This window comes from Mobula hypostoma, chromosome 9 (assembly GCF_963921235.1).
Source record: "Mobula hypostoma chromosome 9, sMobHyp1.1, whole genome shotgun sequence".
Taxonomy (NCBI): Eukaryota; Metazoa; Chordata; class Chondrichthyes; order Myliobatiformes; family Myliobatidae; genus Mobula; species Mobula hypostoma.
In genome coordinates, this window is record NC_086105.1 from 68713320 (window position 1) to 68736775 (window position 23456).

Consider the following 23456-nt stretch of genomic DNA (forward strand, 5'->3'; position numbering starts at 1 on the left):
CGACTCCACCACTTCACATTTTAATAACACAACCAAATTCATCTTTGAAGCACCTTCAATTACTCCAAAAGACTGAGGTTTGGTAAAATACTGAAAGGCTTTTATTCGCTGTACAATATGACCTCCACAGTGAGTGTCTGCCCCCGGACTAAGGGGGAGGGGCAAGGTGAACACCTTTATTCAGGACTCTGTGGGAGGAGCCACAGGGGCAGTCAGCAGAGGGGTGTGTCCAGACAGGTAACTGAGTTACAACATATATACATGGTTTACCACAATCTTGCCTGCTTTAATCAGAGCCAACAGTAATTGGTTTATTTTGGTTATTTCTTAATATTGATATGAGTGTTTTTGATGTCATGTTGTGGCAAAAAAAATGTTGAAGTGAACAAGTGTAACCAGCATGGATAAGTGAGGAAAATGAATGAGGACAGTGAAATCGCAGCAAAGTCATCACTCTTTGAAATCAGTCTGTGATTTTGGTCAGCTCACTGCAGGCCTGTAATAATTTGGGAACCTTTTACAGATGCTGTGATCTAAAAGGTTGAAAGGAAATTAAATTGTAAAGATAAGATAGTTGTCTATTTTGCGCAGGTTATTTATTTCTTCTCAATTCCATGTCTCTGACATTTACTGTGTTCTTAATACTATGCGTTACGAGTTGTATCTGATACGAGGGTTTGGGCTAAATTAAAACACCATTTGGATTCTCAGGATTAAACAGTGAAGGAGGATGCTCATTTTTCATCACGTCTGCTGCTTAGAAGTGGCTCTGAAGGGTCTCAGCTGAAACGTCGACTGTTTATTCCTTAGATGCAGTTTGACCTGCTGAGTACCTCCAGCATTTTGCATTCTGGATTTCCGGCATCTGCAGAATCTCTTGTGTTCAGAAATAGGTCTATATTTTGCCCTTGCTCCCTGCTCTTTTTGCTTAATTCCGCTTTCAGATTGCAACAGGAGAAACAGAGTTGAGAAGTTCTTGCTATGTCAACTAGGAATTTCAAAAACTCCTGACCTGATGTTCTGTTGCAACATACTTCACAGTAGGCGATTGTTTGTTTTAGTCACATACTACTCTGCCCCTCCTACTCCTCTTCCTCCTCCGTCACTCTGACCTTGTTAATCCGGCTGTTTGTAACTCTGTGTCAAGCTGGAGTTCACTGGAAATATCCGTGTATTATTTGGGAAAAGTAGCACAACTTTATCATTTACAATTGGCTATCAAATGGAAGACATAATGTGCAGTTTACCATGTAGTGGAATTCTGTTCCTCTCCAATGGACTAAAAGCTCATTACCTGCAATATGAATATTAATGTCTTTTTAACAAACAAAATGATTAGTGTAATGTAGGATTTTGGTAAATAAAGACTTCTGGTATAGTCACTTCATCCTGTACTGTATGTGGACATGAGGGAAGGCAGAGTAGGTGAGCTTTCACTGAACTGGTCTGTAAACAACTACTGGGAAGTGTGGAAGAGGTTAATTAATCCGATGACTTGTGGGAGGTGCCCGCCTGTAAGGATAAAACATTCAGACAATGGAAGTCTGTAAATGCAAGTACCATCTGCATTGCATGATAAATTTATAAGACCTGTAGAATAAGAGATGAGATTTATAGCAGCATTGTCGAGACTCTTGAATGATTGTAAGCTTCTCATTTGTAATCATGCTTTTAAAAAAAATCATAATGTCTTGTTCTCCTATGCAGTGCACTACACGGTGCTTACAGCAGAATCAGGTTAATTATTACTGATCTGTGACATGAAATTTATTGTTTGGTGGCAGCAGTACAGTGGAAGACATAAAGTTACAATAAGAAATTATAAAAAATAAGTAACTACTCCAAAAAGAAAGCAAAGAGTGAGCTAGTGTTTATGAGTTCATAGTCCATTCAGAAATCTGATGGCAGAGGGGAAGAACCTGTTCTAAAAGCATTGAATGTGCGTCTTCAAGCTCTTGTACCCCCTCCCTGATGGTTGTAATGAGATGGCGTGTCCCGGGCAGTGAGGCTCCTTAATGATGGATGCTGCCACTTTGACGCTTGTCCTCGTCGCTGGGGAGGCAGGTGCCTGTGGTGGAGGTGGCTGAGTTTACAACTTACTGCAGCTTTTTCCCTTCCTGTCCGGTGGTCCCTCCATACCCGGCTGTGATGCTAGCAGCCGGAATGCTGTCCACAGTAGGTTCTGTCACTGGCAAAGGGTTTTTGACCTGAAACATTATCTGGGTTTCTCTTTGCATTTGATGATGTTGAGTGCACTCATTCTAGAACCACAAATGTTTTTGCATCTTTTTTAGTTTTAGGTGTTTATAAGACTACTCTAGCATGTCCTCAGACTGTGTTGGTCAATGACACAAGCCATACATTTCTCTGTACGGTTTGATATACCTGTGACAAATAAAGCTAATCGCTCGTCTTTTTTACTCTTTATTTCAAGCAGTGGGGCACGCCTTCCAATCAAGGAGGAGATGCTTTTGGCTAACTAAACAGATCAAACAATTTTATTTGAATAGGGCATACTTATTTAAAGTGGAAATTATAACAGATTAGATTATGAGGACATGCAATTCTCTTTTATTGTCATTTAGTAATGCATGCATTAAGAAATGATACAATGTTCCTCCACTGTGATATCACAGAAACACAAGACAGACCAAGACTGAAAAACTGACAAAAACCACATCATTATAACATATAGTTATAACAGTGCAAAGCAATACCGTAATTTGATGAAGAACAGACCATGGGCACGGTAAAAAAAAGTCTCAAAGTCTCTCAAAAGTCCCATTATCTCACACAGACGGTAGAAGGAAGAAAAACTCTCCCTGCCATGAGCTTCCAGCGCCGCAAACTTGCCGATGCAGCGTCTTGGAAGCACCCGACCACAGTCCGACTCTGAGTCCATCTGAAAACTTCGCGCCTCTGACCAGCCCTCCGACACCGAGCACCATCTCTGCCGAGCGCTTCGACCCCAGCCCCGGCTGCCAGCACCAGGCAAATTATAATTCTACAAGGATTTCCAAATGCCAATGCAATTCTTATAAACTAGTAAATATACCTACAAATTGCAGGCAAACAAGTTCTACACGGCAAAAGAAAAAGTTTCCTCTAAGCTGTGTAGGTACATGGCCATGTAGTAACTGAAATGCTCCTGCACACGTAGCCTTTGATGCCACGCAGCTGGAACTGGATGCAGTTGGAAAAAGTTTACAAAATGTGAAAGATTTTCTTTGTTGTACTATATTTCATTATACCCTTCAATTAATAAATAAAATCAAAAGTATGTGATTTTTCATTTCTCATTCTAAATATTCATAGTATGCATAATAAATCTATATGTAAAAATTTCCTGTTCAGAATAATGGTTGGTCCGTACAGTGTGTATATAAATAAATAAATTCAAGGGAACATTGAGAAGAAGTCTCTGTAAAGTAATCCTTTTTGGAAGGAGACTGGATTGAGATTGATGTGTTTATCTTTGTAACTCCTTACCAGCCTTGCTGCTTCTAAAATTTGTATTTTTTGTATTGGCTTTTTCCAATCATCTACTGACGAACTTATCTACATGTGATGTTTTCACAACTGCATTGATGAGGTCAAATGCCTAGAGCCTTTGATTAGGTTAACATAGGCAATGTTGCTGCTTCTGTTTGAGATGTAGTCTCAGCATTAGGTCTTCTGAGTCTAGACAGTATTGTTCTTCGTGAGGATGGGTAAATAGTACTAGTTAAAGATTAACAACAAACAGTTTGAACTTTTGGCAGTTTCTTCTGCTGTGCTAAAAAGTGAAGGTAGCAAATACCTTCCTGACCCTGCATAGTCAATGCCAATTATATTGGTGGATGGCAGATGTGGGTGGTGGGGGGAGTTGCAGTGAGGCCTGGGCCTCAAGCCGTGGTGTTGCCTGTTTACATCTGCCCAGGCGAGAGGTGCGCTTCACTGGAAGCGGTATGATGTGATGTCCAAGCTGGCGTCTGTGCTACCCCTCCCTCCAATGTTTGCTGAGCAGAGGACTAGCTATATTGTGTTCGATTGAAGGGTCTTGGACTTTTTTTTTGTGTGTGACTGCAGTTTACTGATAGCTTATATGTGCTTTATGTGCTTTGTGCTGTGTGTGACTGTTGGTATTGTGTTTTGTACCTTGTCCCTGGAGTAACACTGTTTTGTTTGGCTGTATTCATGGGTATTCTTGTATGCTTGAATGACAACTAAACTTGAATAACGCCACAGATGCAGCCTGACCTATGGATTCCTGACTTTTTTATTTTTATTTACGCAATGCATGTCTGTTTCTGTGTGCTTAGTTTTGCCCTTAAGGCTTTATACTTCCACAGAGACATGAATGTTTAATTTATTTCCTTTTAGCAAGTAGTCTATTTTTTTTATGCATTCAGTTGGCGTTGTTATTGAACAACTCTGCCAATATCATTGCCCATTTTATTTTCCTGTTCTGTTTTCTGCTCCTCAAAGTCGACATGTCTCCAATCTATTAAACTGATTTTCATCATAATTACATTCTTCTCTTTTGTCAACTTTAAGTATATTTTATTATGCTCGCTGTTGCCCAATTGTTCCTCTGCCTTTATTTCTCTTACCTGCACTAGTTCCTTTCTTGTCACTATATCTTCAGTGGGCTTTTTAGAGGTTGGGTTAGAAATGAGTCATTTCTACACTGTAGGAAGTCTCTCTCCTTATCCTGTTTACCTACCAGCTTCGTTCCAATTAATATTAGGGGAGTTGAAGATCCCATAGCTAATTTGTTAATTCTCTCACTTCTACATTTCCTCCTCCACTCCCCTCGGACTAAAGGTGGTTTGTAGATTACAATTATAAGCCTGGTTGATGCTTTATTTTGCCTTTCATGTGGATTATATTATTGTTTTCATTGCAACTGTGCTCACTTATCCCTGACAAGTACAAATTTTCCATCTTTCCCTTTATCTCAGCCTATCTTGAAGGAAGAGTATTGGCTTTGTTTGTCTTCTGTACGTCAAAACATCAAAGCCTACGGCGAGATGTGTTTTGCATCGAAGATGTGCCAGGAGCAGTTCGCAAGTGTCGCCATGCCTCCAGTGCCAACAAGGCATGCCCACAACGTGCTAACTGTAACTCGTAGGCCTTTCTAATGCGTGAGAAAGCTGGCTGGTTGTCAGATTTATTTATCACAGTTGGTGGTGAAGCATCTATAAAAAAACATAAGCAATTTAACAGAAATGGTAAAAACATGAAGTACAGGAGGACATTAATGGCAAGGGAGTAAACAGTTGTGCAGCAACAGAATAATAACATAGTAAATACAATGTGAGAGAAAATCTCATTTAAAAACCTCAATAGTGTAGGGGTTGGCTCGATGCTATTACAGCTCGGGGTGTTTCAGAGTTTAATTCTGTAAGGACTCTCTGTATGTCCTCCCTGTGGAATGTGTCGGTTCTCCCCGGTCCTCCCTTTTCCTCCCACTGCCTAAGCCCCCACTGGTAGGATAATTGGTCATTGTATCCCTTTTGCCAATCAACTTCCCAGCTGTTAGCTCCATCCCTTCCCCTCCTGTCTTCTCCTATTATTTCGGATCTCCCCCTCCCCCTCACAAATTTCTTATTGTCTCTTCTTTCAGTTAGTCCTGACGAAGGGTTTTGGCCCGAAATGTCGACTGTGCTTCTTCCTATGGATGCTGTCTGGCCTGCTGCATTCCACCAGCATTTTGTGTGTGTTGCTTGAAAGAAAAAAGTGCTTGTTGCTTAATATTAAGAAAACCAAGATTCTGTTGACCAGCCCCTATTAACTCCATGGTAATAAATGGAAAGGAAGTGGAATCAGTGACGGATTTTGTCTTTCTCAGTTCAGAGATTTCTATAGATGGTAACTGCAGCCACAAAATTAAACTATGCTTACTTCTAGGGAGGGCAACAATGGCAAATTTAGTTAAAATACTGAAGAGCAGAGACATAATATTGTCTACGAAGATCCGTATGGTCAAGTCTATGGTGTTTCCAGTTGTGATGTACGGCTGTGAGAGCTGGACTATTCGTAAGGTTGAATACAAAAGAATGAACGCCTTTGAACTTGGAGGCTGGAGGAAAATGTTAAGAGTTTGTTGGACAGCAAGAAGATCCAACTGGTCAATACTTGAAGAAATACAGCCAGACTGCTGACTAGGAGGCTTGATTATGTGACAAAAGTTCACATATTTTGGCTACATCATGAGAAGACAGGATTCCTTGGAGAAGGTTCTCAGGTTCAGTAAAACAGAAGGTAAAAGAAGGGGAGGACAACAGAGGCTACGATGGATAAATAATATTACTCAGATAATGTCTTAGAGAGGCAGCTTCCAACAAGAAGGCTTGGTGTGTAGGAGTCCATGAGGTCACGAAGGGTCAGACTGAACAACAAACATCAAATCATACAGTGAATGCATCATTTGCATTCATGACCAACAAGTCTGAGGATGTGCAAGTGTCTGCAGGTGTTTCCATGCTTCCAGCACCGACATTGCATGCCCACAACTTACTAACCCTTATGTCTTTGGAATGTAGGAGGAAACCGGAGCACCCGGAGGAACACACGCTGACACGGTGTAGGGGTTGGGGGAGGGGGAGCCATACGAACTCCTTACAGACAGTGGAGGTGGGAATTACCCCATCAGCGAGTTGCTCATTGGCAGAGAAGCTGAAGGAACTGGACTTGGTGCAGATCATGCTGCCACCTGCTTCAGAGAGGTGTCAGAGGCGTGCACGAAGGCGGTATGCAGTCTAACAGAGTGATCGTCTTAGTTGCTTTTCTTGAGATCACGAGACCCCTTGTTGCTCATTGTTAATATGAAGTGCTACACATCCAATTCAGCGATTTATTAGCGTACGGCGGGGATCTGTACAGCCTCAGTCACAGTGAGGACAACGCCTCAAACCACGGTGTCGCCTCTTTGCAGCCGTCCAGGAGAGAAGCATCCAAGTCGCTGTGGTCCACTGGAGTGCCGGGGGTGGAAGAGGTGGATGTGGTGTGTGCAGGCTGGAGTAGGTGCTGCCTTCCAGTGTTTGCTTGGCAGAAGACAAGATGTACTATGTTTTACTGCTGCAATGTTCATGGATTCAGGGACTTGGACTTTTTTTTTTGTGTGACTGTATATTACTGCTATCTTGTATGTCCTGAGTGTGACTGCTGGTGCTGTGTTTTGCACCTTGGCCCCAGGGTAACACTGATTTGTTCGGCTGTATTCATGTATGGTTGAATGACAACTAAACTTGCACTTGATTCCGATCACTGGTCCAGCAAAGCTTTGCGCTAGCTGCTACATTATAATGTCTTGCACTGTACTGATGCTACAAAACAACAAATTTTACAACATACGTCAGTGATAATAAACCTGATTCTGATTCAGGGTCTAAATGGCTTCTTGCTCTGACTGTTTCTATGGTGATGATATTCAGTGGGAACAGAAACCATCACTACTTCCTCGCACAATGGGACAATAACTGGAATAATTGAGCCACCGTAAACACTTCTGTGTGAAGTTTCACCAGCCACAAACACAGGGACCTTGTACAAATCATGAGCCAACAGTCAATTATGCACATAAACAGCCTGCACTGCTCAGAGGTCAATGAATTATTTGGAAAGACAATACATGAATGGCATTTCAACACAAGCATAAATAACTCCCGTGGGCAGTGACTTCCCTGCCAAAATAAACCGTCGTCAGCACACTGCTAGAAGAGAATGTATATAATATTTCATCAAGTTTCTTCTCCGAAGACAACCACTCAGAGCAATACAGCACAGAAACAGGCCCTTCAGCCCATCTTATCCATGCTGACCATGCTGCCCACCAAGCTCAGCCCACTGGCCTGGATTTGATCTACATCCCTTTAAACGCCTCCTATCCACGTATTTTCCAAATGTCTTTTAAGTGTTAGCATACTTGCCTCAACAACTTTCTCTGGCATCTTATTCCACATCTACATTACCCCCTGTGTGAAGAGGTTGCTCTTCAAGTCCCTGTTAAATCTTTCACACCTTATCTTACACCTCTGCCCTCTAGTTTTGATTCCCTTTCCCCAGGAGAAAGACTGTATGCGTTCACAATACCTGTACCTCTCATGATTTTATGCACCTCTATAAGGTCACCCTTCAAATTTCCTACGTCCAAAGGACAAAGTCCCAGCCTGCCCGACCTCTCCTTGTAACTCATGGCCGAGGATAAATACAAGTGGTTCTGCAAATGCCGGAGATCCAGAGCAACACACAAAATGCTGGAGGAACTCAGCAGGTCAGGCAGCTTCAGTGGAAGGGAATAAACAGTCGATGTTTCAGGCCTCTGCCCTTCATCGGGACTCACTTGGGTGTTGCCTGAGGGTAACTCCCTTTCATTCTGACTTACAGGTTCTGATGAGAAGAGGTGACCGTTAGAATTGCAGAAATTTCTATGGATGAGGCAGAGATGAGGGACAGGTCACAGAGAGTGGGAGAATTTTGACATGGAGTACACAAATGACACGGCAAAAGACTGACTGCCACTAGGGCTGGGAATGTTGTCTTGGGCAGGGATAGAGATAGGCATGCTCACAGCTAGTCTTCCAATGTACTTGGAGGATATTACAGACAAGATGTTGGTGATAGCTTGTTGTGTCTAAAGCAGTCTAGGTCTCAGAATCAGTCAATAGGAGTTTATTGCCACATGAGACATAGGTACTGTGGAAAAACTTGCAACAACATCACAGGCACGTAGGTAAACAAAGCACATAATATAGCAAATTATATTAGAAAATAAGAGAGATGTGCAAAACTGACAATGTCATTAGTCTGACATTGGTCACAATCAGAGACAATATATTATAGAGAAGGACAGAGAACACTGCGGCCCAGAAACCATGAGGTTTGTTCCAGGCCTGGTAGCATAAGGGCGGCATGGTAGTGTCGTGGTTAGCACAACACTTTACAGTACAGGTGACCCCTGGTCCAAGTCCCACTGCTGCCTGTAAGAAGTTCGTACATTCACCCCATGACCTTGGGGTGCTCTGGTTTCCTCCCCCCAGTCCAAAGACATACCAGTTCAGTTTGATAACTGATCATTATAAATCGCCCTGTGATTAGGCTAGGATAAAATTGGGGGATTGGTGGGCTCGAGGGGCCTGTCATGTGCTTTAACACAAGTAGGAGTTAAACACTACCAAAAGGAGCAGCACTACCATGCATTTTCAAAAAATAAAATTTAACCACAATACAACTACATTTTTGAGTAAAATGAAGATGCTTAGGATAGGAAAAGGAAGTGGAAAGCTTCCTTTCATTGAACAAGGCAAAGAACAAGGAGAGGAGATCTAAGGATGAACTTATTCATCTAGAAGATAATTGGAATCTGGAATACGCTGCTAAAGTAGCAAAATTGGCCACCCTGGATCTCTATTCCTTGGCGTGTTAAAGAATAAGAGGTGACCTCACAGCAATTTATAAAAACATGAGGGGTCCAGATAAAGCATGGTAGACAGTCCTGGTCTTTTCCCCAGGTTTGAAGAGCCCAAAACTAGAAGGGGGGAGAGATTTAAAATGGCCCTGAGAAATAACTTTTTTACAGAAGGTAGTGAGTACCCGGAATGAGCTGCCAAGGGAAGTAGTTGAGGTGGGTATGATTGCAACATTTAAGAAGTAATTGGATAGGTACATGGTGGGGTTGCGTTCCTAATGTGGGCAACTGGGCCTGTTCCTGGGCGGCATAAAGTCAGGGGCTCTCTAAACATCAGAAGCGCATCAGTCAGGTTGGTCACAGCTGGAATAATACATTCATAATGAATAATGCTCACTACATTGCACCATGGAGGAGGTTTGGACGGATTGTAGGAATGATCTGGTATAGGGAAGCTTACAGGGATATTGGAAACCATAACGAAAAACGGCAAAATGCTGGAAATTTAAAAACAGAAAATGCTAACTGGACTGAAATATTAACTGTTTCACTTTCGCAGATGCAGCCTGACTTGCTGAGCATTTTCAGCATATTCAGTTTTTATTACAGAGTTGTTGCCAGAGATGAAGCAGTTTTGGGCCCCATATCTAAGGAAGGATCTGCTGGCAGTGGAGAGGGTCCAGAGAAGGCTTATGAGAATAATTGCAGGAAGGAAAGGCTTAACGTTTGAGGAGTGTTTGATGGCTCTGGGCCTGTTCTTTCTGGAGTTTAGAAGATGGGAGGGGGGGAGGAATTTCATTGAAACCTCTCAAATATTAAAAAGGGCTAGATAGAGTGGATGTGGAGAGGCTGACTTCATTAGTGGGAGAGTCTACTACCAGCGTTTGAATAGACTTCCATTTAGAACAAAGATGAGGAGGAATTTCCTTGGCCAGAGGGTGGTGAATCTGAACAATTCATTGCCACAGAGGGCTGCAGAGGGCAACTCACTGTGTGTATTTAAAGCATAGGTTGATAGGTCTTTGGCTAGTGAAGCAGAGGTTGCAGGGAGGAGGCAAGAGAATATGGCTGAGAGGGATAATAAATCAGCCATAATGGAATGATGCATGGGGTGAATGGCCTATTTCTGCTGCTTTGGCTTTTGGTCCAGTGGTCTCGATAATACGAGTTCAAATCCCATCTTAACCGCTGGAGATGTTCAACTCTGTTCATTCAGTGAAGATCCAGATTAAAGACTGGAATTTATTTATCACATGTACATTGAGACACACAGTGAAACGTATCTCCACACATTGCAGTGCTAACATAGCATGCCCACAATGCTCGGCAGAACAACAGAGAACACAACAACATCAGCAAGTCAAGCCCCCGTTCCTCCCACCCACGCACATACAGCCCTCTCACCCCACGACATCGTGTACTCTTTGGCCTGCAGCTTCGGACACCGACACTGGGTCTTCGACTACCCCAGTAGATCAGCCATGATCGAACAGCAGAGCAGACTTGATAGGTTTAGTGGACTAATTCTACTCCCAAGTCTTACGGAGACATTTACTCATGTGCAAAATTTGTATTGGGGAGGGATGTGGACATTTTTCTTTCATATCAGTTTGTTAGTAGCCACCTAACACTAACTCGCACTTTTATTTAGTTGATTCACCAAATGCTAGTCCACGGTCAGTCACAGACACCTGGACTAGAAAAGAGAAAGGAAGCAAACTGCAAGAACAAGCAAAAAACTAAAGGCAAAATGATTACACCCATTTTAAATTTTAAAAAATGAGCTTTCTTGCAGATTACTGTAACTGCAGCAACTGAAGATGTACTTAACAGCTTGCTTCCCCCGCCCCACCAGTTTGGAGCCAATAAATGCAGTCATAACCAAATTTCAGCCTCATCAATTCAGTAATGTGCTTTGATACATGTAGAACTTCGACACGAAAGCAGATAAGTGGATTCGTCTCTAAAAGTGGCTATAACCTTCAGGATACATTCTCATCTCGATATATGATATAATACTGTATTCATCATATATTATAAAATAAATTGGTCCAATTAGACACTGATCAAGTACAGGAAACAGATACACAGGGAAAGGGACTTTCCACCCACTATGGTACTTGTATGAATTTTGATTGTTTTTCCAGTTGCCTTATTCTTCTGAGCAAAATCAATTTTAGTTCCGTATTTTAATTAGTGATACAGTGTGGAGTCGGCCCTTCTGGCCCTTTGAACCACACTGTTCCAGCAACCTCCGACAACCCCGATGAGCCCTAACCTAATTTCTTTCTTTCCTTCTGAGGATCGATCTTTCTTTCTTTCTTTCTTTCTCCCGAGGCCTCCCGACCCATGGTCCTCTCCCTTCTCCAGCCTTGTATCCCTTTTGCCAATCAACTTTCCAGCTCTTAGCTCCATCCCTTCCCCTCCTGTCTTCTCCTATCATTTCAGATCTCCCCCTCCCCCTCCCACTTTCAAATCTCTTACTATCTCTTCTTTCAGTTAGTCCTGACGAAGGCTCTCAGCCCGAAATGTCGACTGTGCTTCTTCCTATGGATGCTGTCTGGCCTGCTGCGTTCCACCAGCATTTTGTGGTGTGTTGCTTGAATTTCCAGCATCTGCAGATTTCCTCGTGTTTGTGCTTTCTTCTTTCACTTTGAGTAGAAGCTTCCTCAGATCCTCCTCACTTTCAGCCATTAGAGTAGTATCATCTGCATATCTGAGATTGTTAATATTTCATCCGGGGATTTTGATTCCAACATTTGAGGCCTCTAGACCAGTATTCCTCATGATGTGTCCAGCATATAGATTAAATAAGTAGGTTGACAGTATGCAGCCTTGTCATACTCCTTTCCCAATCTTGAACCAGTTTGTTGTTCCGTGTTCAGTTTTAACTGTTGTTTCTTAATCTTCGTACAAGTTTCGCATAAGGCAGATTACCCCATTTCTAAGTCAGGTATCCCCATTTCTTTAAGGAGTTGCCGTAGTTTATTATGGTCCATACTGTTGAAGGCTTTAGAGTAGTCAATAAAACATAGATAAATACTTTTCTGGAATTCCTCTCAATTTCTCTGTTATCCAGCGTAGGTTAGCAATTTGGTCTGTAGTGCCTCTGCCTCTTCTAAAACTAGCTTGTACATCTGGCAGTTCTCATTCCATATATTGCTGGAGCCTTGCTTGCATGATCTTTAGCATTACCTTGCTAGAATGTGAAATTAATGAAATTGTTCGGTAATGTGAGCATTCCTTTACATTTCCCTTCTTGGGAATTGGGATATAAACTGATCTTTTCCAGTCTAAATGCCGTTGTTGGGTTTCCCAGACCTGATGGCAAATTGCATGCAATACTTACAGCATCATCTTTTAAAATTTTAGACAACTCAACTAGAATCCTGTCACATCCTGCAGCCTTATTATTGGCAATGTTTTCTATCACCCATTCAACTTCACTTTCCAGAAGGTCTGGCTCTAGATCAATGAGGGAGTCATTGCAGGATTAGATTAGATTAGATTTGACTTTATTGTCATTGGGCCGAGTACAGATACAAAGCCAATGAAATGCAGTTAACATCTAACCAGAAATGCAAAGAATAGTGTTATTTACAAAATAACTACGAATTTAAAAAAGTGCTACAGCACACAAATATAAAAGTACTGAGACAGTACAACATGGATGTAATACTGTTTAGCGCTGTGATGAGAGGTTCAGCAGGGTCACAGCCTCAGGGAAGAAGCTCTTCCTGTGCCTGCTGGTGTGGGAGCGGAGGCTCCTGTAGCGCCTACCAGACGGGAGGAGAGTAAAAAGTCCATGGTTAGGGTGAGATGCATCCCTGATAATGCTTTTCGCCCTGCCCAGGCAGCGTTTATGGTAGATGTTCTGAATGGTGGGCAATTGGGTGCCGATAATTCACTGGGCAGTTATCACCACACGCTGGAGTGGCTTTGCGGTCCGATATGGGACAATTGCCAAACCACACTGAGGTGCAGTTGGTGAGTATGCTCTCAATGGTACAGCAGTAAAAGTCCGTCAGTATCCTGGGGCAGAGGTGAGCTTTCTTCGGCTCTGCAGGAAATAAAGGCGCTATTGCGCTTTTTGATCAGGATGGAGGAGTTGAGGGATCAGGTGAGATCCTCGGAAATGTGGACACCAAGGAATTTGGAGCTTGATACACACTCCACTACAGCTCCGTTGATGTAGATGGGGACGTGAGTGTGACTCCTGGCATGCCTGAGGTCCACAATGATCTCCTTGGTCTTCTGGGTGTTAAGGGCCAGATTGTTGTTGGCACATCATGCAGCCAGGTGCTGGACCTTGACCCTGTAGGCCGTCTCATCATCACAAGATCACAAGACAAAGGAGCAGAAGTAGGCCATTCGGCCCATCGAGTCTGCTCTGCAGCTCCCCCATGAGCTAAACTATTCACCTATCTAGTTCCAATTTCTGGCTTTTTCCCCATGTCCCTTGATACCCTGACTAGTTAGATACCTGTCAATCTCCTCCTTAAACATCCTCAATGATTGGGCCTCCACAGCTGTATGTGGCAACGAATTCCACAAATCCATGACCCTCTGGCTAAAAAAATTTCTCCTCATCTCTGTTTTAACTAGGTACCCTCTAATTCTAAGACTATGGCCTCTTGTCCTGGACTCACCCACCAAGGGAAACAACCTTTCCACATCTACTCTGTCTAACCTTTTCAACATTCAAAATGTTTCTATGAGATCCCCTCTCATTCTTCTATACTCTAATGAATACAGTCCAAGAGCCGACAAACGCTCCTCATATGTTAGCCCCTGCGTTCCAGGAATCATCCTCGTAAATCTTCTCTGAACTCTCTCCAACATCAGTACATCCTTTCTAAGATAGGGGGCCCAAAACTGCACACGGTATTCCAAATGAGATCTCACCAGTGCCCCATAGAGCCTCATCAACATCTCCTTACTCTTATACACTATTCCTCTTGAAATGAATGCCAACATAGCATTCACTTTCCTTACTGCCGATCCAACTTGGTGGTTAACCTTTAGGGTATCCTGCACGAGGACCCCCAAGTCCCTTTGCACTAACGATTTTTGAATTTTCTCACCATCTAAATAATAATCTGCCCGATTATTTCTTCTTCCAATATGTACAACCATACATTTGTCAGCGTTGTATCTCATCTGGTATTTCTTTGCCCACTTTCCTAAACTGACTTAAGTCTCTCTGCAACCTTTCCGCTTCTTCAACATTTTCTGCTCCTCCACCTATCTTGGTGTCATCCACAAACTTAGCCACAAAACCATTTAATCCATAATCCAAATCATTGATATACATCGTAAAAAGAAACGGCCCCAACACCGACCCCTGCGGAACACCACTAGTAACTGGCAACCAATCAGAATAGGATCCCTTTATTTCCACCCTTTGCTTTCTGCCTATCAGCCAATGCTCCACCCATTTCAATATCTTTCCTATAATTCCATGGGCTCTCATTTTATTAAGCAGTCTCATATGCGGCACCTTTTCGAAAGCCTTTTGAAAATCCAAATACACAACATCCATAGCCTCTCCCTTGTCAATCTTATTCGAGATTACCTCAAAAAATTCCAATAGGTTGGTGAGGCAGGATCTTCCCTTCATGAAACCATGCTGGCTTCGGCCTATCTGGTCATGCACCTCGAGGTATTTCATAACCTTGTCCTTGAGGATTGACTCCAATATCTTTCCAACTACCGATGTCAGACGAATAGGTCGGTAATTTTCTTTTTGCTGCCTCCTTCCTTTCTTAAATAATGGAACTACATTTGCAACCTTCCAGTCCTCCAGAACGATGCCAGAGTCTATTGATTCCTGGAAGATCATTTCCAATGCTTCCACAATCTCCAAAGCCACCTCCTTCAGAACCCTTGGGTGCACCTCATCCGGACCGGGAGACTTATCTATTCTTAGTTCACTTAGCTTCCCAAGCACTTTCTCTCTAGTAATCTTGACTGTACCTAATTCCATTCCCTGATACCTCTGGCTATCAGGTATATTGCTCATGTCTTCCACTGTGAAGACTGATGCAAAATACTCATTCAGTTCCTCCGCCATCTCTTTGTTATCCATTATAATTTCTCCAGCATCATTTTCAATCGGTCCCTTATCTACCCTTGTCACTCTTGTACTCTTCATATATTTAAAAAAACTCTTAGTATCCTTTTTTATGTTAATCGCCAACTTCCTTTCATAATTCATCTTTTCTTTCCTAATGACTTTCTTAGTTTCCTTATGTAAGTTTTAAAAAGTCTTCCAGTCCTCATTTTTCCCACTAATTTTTGCTTCCTTGTACGCCGTTTCTTTTGCTTTTATTTTTGCCTTAACCTCTCTCGTTAGCCACATTTGTGCCATTTTTCCATTCATGATTTTCTTTTTTCTTGGAATATATTTTTCCTGCATTTTCCTTATTTCTTGTAGGAATTTCATCCAATTCTGCTGTGCCGTCCCTCCATTTAGCTTACTTTTCCAATCGGCTTGGGCCAGTTCCTCTCTCATACCACTGTAATTTCCCCTGTTCTACTGAAATATCGATACAGCTGATACCAGCTTCTCCTTTTCAAATTTGAAACTGAACTCAGTCATATTATGATCACTACTTCCAAGGGGTTCCTTTACCTCCAGCTCCCTAATCGCCTCAGGTTCGTTACACAGCACCCAATCCAAAACAGACGGTCCCCTGGTGGGCTTCTGGACAAGCTGCTCCAAAAAGCCATCCTGTAGGATTTCTACAAACTCCCTCTCCTGAGATCTATTACCTTCCTGACTTTCCCAATCCACTTTCATATTATAATCCCCCATAATTATCTTGACATTTTCCTGCTGACACGCTTTTTCTATTTCCAGCTGCAACTTCTAGTCCACATCCCGGCTGCTGTTTGGAGGCTTGTATATAACTGTTATTAGTGTCTTTTTACCCTTGCCATTTCTTAATTCTACCCATAAGGATTCTACCTCTTCTGATCCTTATGTCTCTTCTTTCTATTGATTTGAGATCGTTTGCTTACCATCAGGGCCACACCACCCTCTTTACCTACCTTCCTATCTTTCCTATACACTGTGTATCCTTGGATATTCGGCTCCCAATCACATCCATCATTTAGCCATGACTCGGTGATGGCCACAATGTCATATCTTTTAACCTGCAGCTGTGCAGCAAGGTCATCCACTTTATTTCTAATGTTGCGTGCATTTAAGTACAGTACATTTAGATCAGTATCTGTTGCTGATTTTGCTATATTTCTATTTTGCAGCAAATTATCCTGTATACTCACCGGCCTGTCCTTCTTGCCATCTTTGCTGCATAGTATTTTTGACTTATTTCTATTTTCCTGTTCCTCGACCTTAACACCTTAGTTTCCTTCCCCTTGCCAACTTAGTTTAAACCCTCCCTAACAGTTATATTAAACAATCCCGCCAGGATATTAGTACCTTTTGAGTTCAAGTGTAATCTATCTTTTTTGTATAAGTCATACCTTCCCCAAAATAGATCCCAATGATTCAAGAATTTGAAGGCCTGCCCCCTGCACCAGTTACTTAGCCACACATTCATCTGCTTAATTCTGCTATTCTTACCATCATTAGCACGCAGCTCAGGCAGCAATCCTGATATTATTACTCTGGAGGTCCGGCTTTTCAATTTTCTTCCTAGCTCCCAGTAACCTTTCTTCAGGACCTCCTCTCTTTTTCTGTCTATGTCATTGGTACCAACATGTACCAAGACTTCCGGCTGCTCGCCCTCTCTTTTCCCCTCTGATCAGACCAACCACCATGGTGTCGTCTGTGAACTTGATTATGGAGTTAGAAGGATTTCTTCTACTTTTATAAGGATCTTCCTTCTTTGTCTTTTATTATACTTATTCTTGCATGAAATATTCCTTTAATTTCTCTAATCTTCTTGAATAGTTAACTCCAACTGAATGCAAAGTTCAAGAAGATAGCAAGGAAAGATAAGGAAACTTAACAGAGTGATGCAAGGAAGCTGAAGAAGCCAACAAAATTGGAAAAACGAGATCTATTCAAGAAGATTAGAGAAATCAAAGGAACATTTCATGCAAAAATGCTTTGATGTACATGTGACAAATAAAATTTAGCTTTAATCTTTCAATAACTAGTGCAAAAGAGAAATAGTGGGGTCACATTCATGGAACATTTGGGTATCTGATGGCAGAAATGAAGAACCTGTTCCATCATTGAAACAGATCATAACTGATCGGGTTTTATCTCCCATTTGAAATGTTTCATTTGACACCCTCAACTATCATCTCCTGCAGGGATGCTGAATTCCAGATTTAATTTACTTATAGAGTCACAGTGAGATAAATCCGGGAAATGTGACACACACAATCCATACTAAGCATCAACCATCTGTTTACACTCACCCTTTGTTATACTCCCCACTCTCACCAATTCCCCCACACTCTACATTTGCCCACACACTGGGAGCCTTCTACACGAGCCGATGGACCTATCGACGCCATTGACAGAGCCCATCAGCCTGCATGTATCTGAGCTACGGGAAGAGACCGGAACACCAGGAGAATCCAGTGCGCTCACAGTGGGAATGTACAAATTCTACACAGACAGCACAAAATCAGGAATGAACCTAATTTCAAATCACCAATCCTCAGTCATCGAGCCAGTTGTAGCTTCTTTATATTATGTAGAGTGAATTGACTGGCTTCTGTTGTCGTGGGGATACTGGGGGGAGAGGCCCACTCAGTAACATGGCTGTGGTTTCTTCGCCCTTCAAGCACATGCTGAATCCTTTATCTTTGGAGGATGTTCTTGGAGTTCCTTCCTTCTCCTTCTGCTTAGTTGTTTAATTGTTTTCACTGACTCATAACTAGTATAGCAGGCCTGTAGAGCTTCGATCTGATCTGTGGATTGTGGGATTACTTGGCACTGTTGGTTATGTGCTGTGTTTGCAGTTCCATGCGTTTGTAGTCTTGTGTTACAGAGTCATCAGGCTGGTATATCATTTGTAATCATCCATGGCCTGTTTCTTGTATGCCCTTCGGCACTCATTAAACTGGTCTTCATCCCCTGGCTTGACAGTATAGACAGGGAGGGAGAGATCAGAACATGGGGAATAGCAGGAGTCGGCTTTCTGGCCTGTCAAACCTGCTCTGCCAATCAATAAGATCATGGCTGACACGAGGAAATCTGCAGATGCTGGAAATTCAAGCAACATGCACAAAATGCTGGTGGAATGCAGCAGGCTATAGGAAGAGGTACAGTCGATGTTTCAGGCCGAGACCCTTTGTCAAGACTAACTGAAAGAAGAGATGGTAAGAGATTTGAAAGTGGGAGAGGGAGGGGGGAGATCTGAAATGATAGGAGAAGACAGGAGGGGGATGGATGGAGCCAAGAGCTGGACAGTTGATTGGCAAAAGGGATACAAGGTTGGAGAAGGGAGAGGATCATGGGACGGGAGGCCTAGGGAGGAAGAAAGGGGGAGGGGAGCCCAGAGGAAGATGGAGAGCAGGCAAGGAGTGATTGTGAGAGGGACAGAGAGAGAAAAAAGGAAAAAATAATAAATAACGGATGGGGTAAGAAAGGGAGGAGGGGCATTAACGGAAGTTAGAGAAATCAATGTTCATGCCATCAGGTTGGAGGCTACCCGGACGGAATATAAGGTGTTGTTCCTCCAACCTGAGTGTGGCTTCATCTTGACAATAGAGGAGGCCGTGGATAGACATATCAGAATGGGAATGGGATGTGGAATTAAATTGTGTGGCCACTGGGAGATACTGCTTTCTCTGGTAAACAGAGCGTAAGTGTTCAGCGAAGCGGTCTCCCAGTCTGCGTCGGGTCTCGCCAATATATAGAAGGCCACATCGGGAGCACCGGACGCAGTATATCACCCCAGCCGACTCACAGGTGAAGTGTCGCCTCACCTGGAAGGACTGTCTGGGGCCCTGAATGGTGGTGAGGGAGGAAGTGTAAGGGCATGTGTAACACTTGTTCCGCTTACAAGGATAAGTGCCGGGAGGGAGATCAGTGTGACGGGATGGGGGGGACAAATGGACAAGGGAGTCGCTTAGGGAGCGATCCCTGCGGAAAGGATGGGGGAGGGAAAGATGTGCTTGGTGGTGGGATCCCGTTGAAGGTGGCGGAAGTTACGGAGAATTATATGTTGGACCCAGAGGCTGGTGGGATGGTAGGTGAGGACCAGGGGAACCCTATTCCTAGTGGGGTGGCGGGAGGATGGGGTGAGACCAGATGTGCATGAAATGGGAGAGATGCGTTTGAGAACAGAGTTGATGGTGGAGGAAGGGAAGCCCCTTTCTTTAAAAAAGGAAGACATCTCCTTTGTCCTGGAATGAAAGGCCTCATCCTGAGAGCAGATGCGACGGAGATGGAGGAATTGCAAGAAGGAGATGGCATTTTTGCAAGAGAGAGGGTGGGAAGAGGAATAGTCCAGGTAGCTGTGAAAGTCCATAGGCTTAGATGTCAGTAGATAAGCTGTCTCCAGAGATACAGATAGAAAGATCATGAAAGTGGAGGGAGGTGTCAGAAATGGACCAGGTAAATTTGAGGGCAGGGTGAAAGTTGGAGGCAAAGTTAATGAAATCAACGAGCTCAGCATGCATGCAGGAAGCAGCGCCAATGCAGTCATCAATGTAGCAAAGGAAACGTGGGGGACAGATACCAGTATAGGCTTGGAACATGGACTGTTCCACAAAGCCAACAAAAAGGCAGGCATAGCTGGGACCCATACAGGTGCCCATGGCTACACCTTTAGTTTGGAGGAAGTGGGAGGAGCCAGAGGAGAAATTATTAAGAGTAAGGACTAATTCCACTAGATGGAGGAGAGTGGTGGTAGAAGGGAACTGATTAGGTCTGGAATCCAAAAAGAAGCAGAGAGCTTTGAGACCTTCCTGGTGGGGGATGGAGGTATATAGGGACTGGACATCCATGGTGAAAATAAGGTGGTGGGGGCCAGGGAATTTAAAATCATTGAAAAATTCAGAGCGTGAGAAGTGTCACGAACATAGGTGGGAAGGGATTAAACAAAGGGGAATAAAACAGTGTCGAGGTATGCAGAAATGCGTTTGGTGGGGCGGGAGCAAGCTGAGACAATGGGTCTACTGGACAGGCAGGTTTGTGGATCTTGGGTAGGAGGTAGAAACGGGAAGTGTGGGGTATGGGGACTATGAGATCAAGATCATGGCTGATCTGGCTTGAACACAGCTCCACCTGGCTCCCCCACCCCCCATAACACAATTCCCCTGCTATACAATAGTCTATCTAACTGTGTCTTAGATATATTTAATGAGGTCAGTTCCACTGCTTCCCTGGGCAGAGAATTCCACAGATTCACTATTCTAATCTCTCTTCATCTCCATCCCTAAATCTATACCCCTGAATCTTGAGGCTATGTCCCGTAGTTCTAGTTTCACCAATGGAAACAGCCTCCCTGCCTCTATCTTGTCTATCCCGTCCATTATTTTATGTCCTACGAGGTCCCCTCTCATTCACCTCAATTCCAGTGAGTATAGTTCCAGGCAATCTCTCTTCATCGGCCCATACCCTCATCTCCAGATTCAACTTGGTGAACGAATTACTTCTACACTGCCTCCAAAGCAAGTATACCATTGCTCAAGTAAGGAAACCAGAACTGCACACAGCACTCCAGTACCCTGTACGGTTGCAGCAAAACCTCAAACAAGAAAAAATCTGCAGATGCTGGAAAACCTCCCTGCTGTTAAGTTCAGTCCCCCTTGCAATGATGGCCAACATTCCATTTGTCGCCTTCATAACTGTTCCACCTGCAAACCAACCTTTTGTGATTCATGCACAAGTCCCTCTGCACAACAGTATGCTGCAACCACATTACGGCTTGTGTTGGTATACATTTCCTCTACTGCTGATGGCCCAGCACTATTGACTTTTCTTTTGTACCCATACTGGGACCATCCATCATTGTGGATCCTCGCCATCCATGACATCCCCGCTTCTCATTACTACCATCAGGGAGGAGGTACGGGAGCCTGAAGACACACTCAGTGTTTTAGGAACAGCTTCTCCCCCTTCTCCATCAGGTTTGGGAACAGTCCACAAACACTGCCTCACTAGTTTGCTCTCTTTATTTTTATGTTTCTTAATGTGACATACAGTATTTTTTATGTATTATGATCTGCCACATACAACAAATTTCACAACATGTATTATGTCTTGATTCTGAGGCTGCTACTTTATTACAGACCTCCAGTTGGATAGTTGTTGGATTTGCCTTTTCATTCCCGTGAAATTTGCAAATGCCACCATTTCCCCTGGATTACGAGGAGGATCTGAAATGTTAACTCTGTATCTTGCTGTGTGACCTACAGAGAGTTTCCAGCATTTTTTGTTTCTGATCCCAACCACTGCTTGTGGTCGGTTTGCCATAATTAATGACGAGAGTCATAAATTCATCCTATCTACTTTGTCAGCTGGTCACTCAGCAGCCTCAATAGCTTCCTTATTTTTGATCGCTGCAACAGCTTTGATGTTGTTCTTAGTCTTGAAGAAAATCCAGTGTAGGACGCACAGACTAATGTGCATGAGTAACTCAAACAAAATGTGTGCAGTTTATTCAAGGGACTTTCTAATTTGCTTCTGAAACTCCATTATCACATGATATGTACTCCATAAAGGGACGGTAGCTTCAAAACCATTTACCGTTTAAATCCTTTAAGAAACAAATTTAACCCGCGTTTCTTCAAGTTTCCTCCTTGTCTCACTGTGAAGCTACGTCTTCTCGTATTTGACATATAGCGGTGTCCTACAGACAAGAAATAAAAGATATTCAGATTTGCTTACTGCAGGAAGAAACAAAAAATTACTTTTGTTGTTGTTCAATATGTGTCATTGGTTTTTATCTGGTCTTCGTATATGTGGCCTTGGATAATATCCAAGGATAGATAACATTCCTAGCGATACATTCACTACACTGAGTTGTTCAACTAAGATTCAAAATTCATATTTTTTTCTCGTTATTCTCAGTACGTGAGCATAAAGGAGAACACAATGATTGTTACTCTGGATCCAATGCAGCGTGAAAAATGTATGCACAACCGCAAAACATATAAATATAAAAGCAATCCTATAAAATACAATGGCCATATATATGCAAGATTAACTTATATACAGAGACTGATTGTATGGAGGTACATTAAGTGTACGGGGGTGTTGGATGAAGGATGGTGAGTGGATGTGGAGAGGAGCAGCTGGGGGTTAGTGGGTGGAGGTGCTGATCAGCCTGATTTGGGAAATAACTGGTTTTGAGTCTGGTGGTAAACTCAAAGCTACTCTGAGGCAAAGTAAATTTATTATGCAAGTACGTCTATGTTACTATACACTACCTTAATACTCACTTTCTTTACAGGAAATTTAAAAAATACAATAGAATTAATGAAAAACTATACATAAAGACTGATAAAACAATGTGCAACTAAAGACAATTTGAACAAATGATAAAAATAATCCCTGTATTGAGAAGATGAGTTGAGGAGTCCTTGGGGGTGGGTCTGTGGTTTGTGGAATCAGATCAGAGTTGTGGATGGAGTTGTCCACACTGGTTCGGGAGCCTGCTGGTTGTAGGGTAATAACTGAGTAGTGACATTTTTAATTATTAATAATTAATGTTACTACTCAACCTGAAAAACACTTGAATGCAAGTCTTATTTGTTTGTTTTCTGGGGAGAGTTGGGTGGAGGGGCTTTGGTGACGAACTATCTGTTGTTGAACTGTGGGGAGGAGTTAGCCTTAGTGGAGTTGTGAACACATTATCTTGGATTGGGGTACTTCACTTTACATTTGGCAATTACCTAAGGCTCACTCACAATGGGTGGATTGGACATCAGTGATCTCCTTCGTGGTTGAATCATGGACAAACCTATTTAATTTTCCTGTGTGCACAGTGTGTTAGGATTAACATCTCTCCATTAGAATAGGCACATGGTGTCCCTTCTTGTGAAAATGCTCTTAACAATCCAGCGTTAGCATTGCTTATATGCTCTAAGTAAAGTGACAGCTGCTCGTGATGTTATTATAACCCCGTGT

At 42.8% G+C, this 23456-nt stretch overlaps 1 protein-coding gene across 1 annotated transcript in view; it reads left to right on the forward strand.

Annotated features, from left to right (window-relative positions):
• The window catches only part of ppm1h (protein phosphatase, Mg2+/Mn2+ dependent, 1H), a 234228-nt gene that overhangs the window by 57342 nt on the left and 153430 nt on the right, over positions 1-23456 (forward strand). The gene's annotated exons all lie outside the window — the stretch shown is intronic.